The sequence below is a fragment of the Acinonyx jubatus genome, chromosome D4 (genome assembly GCF_027475565.1).
Source record: "Acinonyx jubatus isolate Ajub_Pintada_27869175 chromosome D4, VMU_Ajub_asm_v1.0, whole genome shotgun sequence".
Classification (NCBI taxonomy): Eukaryota; Metazoa; Chordata; class Mammalia; order Carnivora; family Felidae; genus Acinonyx; species Acinonyx jubatus.
Window position 1 is genome coordinate 62,095,880 of NC_069391.1, and position 4,041 is coordinate 62,099,920.

The 4,041-nt window shown below is 34.9% G+C and overlaps 1 pseudogene; it reads right to left on the minus strand.

Moving 5' to 3' along the window:
* Positions 1–442: 442 nt before the first annotated feature.
* On the minus strand, positions 443–1,203 carry LOC106971471 (L-lactate dehydrogenase B chain-like; annotated as a pseudogene).
* Positions 1,204–4,041: the final 2,838 nt, after the last annotated feature.

A 4,041-nucleotide genomic window follows, 5' to 3' on the forward strand; every position in this document is an offset into this window, starting at 1 on the left:
AGTTGAGTCATGAGGATGCAGCCCCCATGTTGGCTTAATGTCCTTATAAGGGGAAGAGACCAGAGCCCTTGCACTTCGCTCCATGTTAAGATATAGCATGCAAGGAAGCTATCTGTAAACCAGCAAGAGGACCTTTACCAAGAACCCCCACCGTGCTACCAATCTGATCTCAGACTTCCAGCCTCCAAAACTGTGAGAAATAGATATTTGTTTTTTAAGGCACCATATGTGTGGTGTTTTGTTATAGCAGTCTGAATTAAGACATCATATTCTATCTTCCCAGTACTACCAATAAAACAGTGATTTAACTAATCAAGACTCAACTTTAAGTCCCTCATGTTAAATTGCAAAACAATGCTGAAGGTTTGTAGATTAGTGCTTCTATCTTTTGTTACCCCTGTGTATTGAAGCAGATATTTAAATTGCTAATTCTGATTGTTTATTAAATGGTCACTAAATTAACCACACTTAATCCAGTAGTCCAGTTAGTATATCCTTTTAGTTTGGTATATCTTTTAGTTTCATAGGAACTTTCAACCACCATCTTATACACTTCCTCCCAATTTTCACTGTTATTTTCTGTTTCCAGTTTTGGATTCATTTCCTGGAGAGAAACGTCTGCCACATTCACTCCACTCCACACAGTCACACTTGGGACACCATGTTCTTCCCAAATCCATCCATGGCAGCTGCTGGGTTGAATGCCAAGTTTTTTCAGCCATAAAATAGCTAAATCTAACAGAATCCAGATTACACCCACTTCCTCTAGGTGACATATGTGGGAATATCTGCTGGGTTGGAAACCATAATTATGAATCAATAAGGGCTGTACGTGACTATCTGTGGAATAATGAATTTGAAGACATTAACATTCCTCTGCACCGGATTGAGATGGCTCTTTCTCTGCTGCTGGCAGACTCCTGTAGTTATCACCACAATCTTAGAACTGGCAGTCACAGGTAATCTTTATCTGTCATGTCACAACTTCAGGTGTCTGAAGAAATAATGTCCCATGTTGTAGATCCATCATTTCTCCTTTGAGTTTATCTTCCAAAATGCCCACAGGGCAAGCTCATCATCCTGAGGCTTTCCCAAAATACTGATGGCACACACTGTACCAACATCCACTACAGTGATCTTATTGTTTGAGACGGTTGCCTCTTCTACAACTGGTGTAATCAGTTTTTCCTTAAGAGTTGCCATTGTATCCAGGAAAGAAATGTCTATAAAAGTCATGTGAAGGAGACAATGTCAGATTTCTGGCACTCTTTTGTCAGACTCATAGCCTTAAGAACTATGAAGAATAAATGTTTTTTTTAAGCCATCTAATCTATAATTTATTATAGCAGCCTGAACTAAGGGCCCATCCATATAACCTCATTTTCCTTAATTACCTCTTTTAAGGCCATGTTTCTAAATACAGTGGCATTCTGAAATACTGAGAGCTAGGATTTCAACATATGAATTTAGAGGGGCTACACTTCCCTCCGTAACATAGATGAATCTTAAAAACACACTTAGTGAGATAAGCCAGAGACAAAATAATAAAAATTGTATGATTTCACCTATATAAGGTACCTACAATAGTCAAATTTATAGAGACAGAAAAGTAGAATATTGGTTACCAGAAGGTGGAGAAAGAGAGGAATGGAGAGTCATTTTTTAATGTGTACAAAATTTCAATTTGGGATGATGACAAAGTTCTGAAGATTGGATGTTGTGGCAGTTGCACACCAATGTGAATGTACATAATGCCATTGAGTTTCATATTTTAAATTATTGAAATGGTAAATTTTATGCTGTGTATTTTACCACAATAAAAAATGGTAGAAATAAAACATACAGTAATGGAAATAAGGGATGCCTTTAATGTGCTCATTAGTGTACTCATTATAGCCAAGAAAAGAACAAAAAGAATCAGTGAACTTCAAGGTATGTCAATACTTCAAAGAAGGAAAGTGTGAAATTAAAATTAAAACTTTAATGTTTTTTACTTTTAATTGATCTAAAACATGTTTTTAAAAGCAATAACTATCACAATGTGTTGGGTGATTATAGGATATAGGTAAGTAAAATGAATGACAGGAATGTCACAGGGACATAGGGAGAACTAGGGAATACTCTTATAAAGTATCTATGATACATGTGAAGTCATATAGTGATATTTAAAAGTAGACTTAGAATACATTTTAAGCTGTAGGGCAACCATTAAGAAACTATAAGATAAATATAATTTTTCTTCATATATTTTCCCTCTGCTATAGTGGGTTGTAATTGACAAAATTGTATACATTTAAAGGGTACAATGTGATGATTTGATATATGTATACCTTGTGAAATTATTATCACAATCACATTAATAACTCATCTATCACTTCACATAGTTTTGTGTGTGTGTGTGTATGAGAACTCTTAAGATTTACTCTCTTAGCAAATTTTAAGTATACAATACAGTATCAACTATAGTCCACATGCTTTACATTAAACCCTCAGAACTTATTTATCCTATAACAATATTTGTATCCTTTTACTAACATTTCCCCATTTCCTCCATCATCCTGGCAACCACCATTTTATTAGTTCAAAAAAAAATTTTTTTTTTTTTTAGATTTCACATCTACATGATACTATACATTAATTGTCTTTGTCTGGCTTCATTACTTAGCATAATGCCCTCCAGTTTCATCCATGATGTTGCAAATGGCAGGATTTTCTTTTCTTAAGGTGAATACTATTCCATTGTATATATACATATACTACATTATCTTTACACATTCATCCATCAGTGTACACTTAGGTTGTTTCCATACCTTGATATGAACATAGGAGTACAGATATCTCTTTGGGGTAATGATTTTGTCTCCTTCAGATATATACCCAGAACTGGAATTGCTGGATCATATGGTAGTTGTATTTATTTTTTATTTTTTTTAATGTTTATTTATTTTTGACAGAGAGAGAGAGAGAGAGCATGAGCTGGGGCGGGGGGGGGGGGGGCGGGCAGAGAGAGAGAGAGGGAGACACAGAATCTGAAGCAGGATCCAGGCTCAGAGCTGTCAGCACAGAGCCCCACCTGAGGCTAGAACTCACAGACTGCGAGATCATGACCTGAGTGGAAGTCGGACGCTCAACCAACTGAGCCACCCAGGCGCCCCTATGTTTGTTTTTTTTTTTTTTTTAGGAACCTCCATACTGTTTTCTATTGTGGCTAGATAGTTCACATTGCCACCAAAAGTGTACACAAGTTTCCTTTTCTCTACATTCGCACTAGTGTTTATTATTTCTTATCTTTTTGATAGTAGACATCCTAACAACTGTGAAGTAATATCTCATTGTGATTTTGATTTAGATTTCCCTGATGATTAATAATTTTGAACATCAGTTCATGTCTTGTTAGCTTTGTATGTATTCTTTGGAAAATGCCAGTCAGGTCCTTTGCTCATTTTTTAGGCAGAATTTTATTTATTTGTTTATTTATTTAGCTATTGAGTCATAGGAGTTTTGTATATATTTTAAATATTAACTCCTTATCAGATGTATGGTTTGCAAATATAATTTTCCAGTTCATAGGTTACATTTTTCTTTTGTTGATTTTTTTCCCTTTGCAATGTAGAAGCCTTTTAGTTTTATGTAGTCCCGCTTTTTTGTCATTGTTTTTGTTTTGTCATTGTTGGCTTGTTTCATTTTTGCTTTAGTTTCCTGTAATTTTGATGTCATACCCAAAAAATTATTGCCAACAACTATAGCAAGGAGATTTTTTCCTATGCTTTCTTCCAGGAGAGTTACAGTTTCAGATCTTTTATTTAAATCTTTAATTCATTTAGGGTTAATTTCTGTGAGTGGTATAAGAGGGGTTCAGTTTCATTCTTTTGCATGTGAATATCCACTTTTTCCAGTAACATTTATTGAAGTGACTTTTCTTCTCCATTGTGTTTTGGTGCCCTTTTCAAATATTAGTTAATCATATATGTGTGGGTTTATTTCTGGGCTTTGTATTCTATTCCATTAGTCTATATGTCTGTGTTTATGTCAATACCGTAC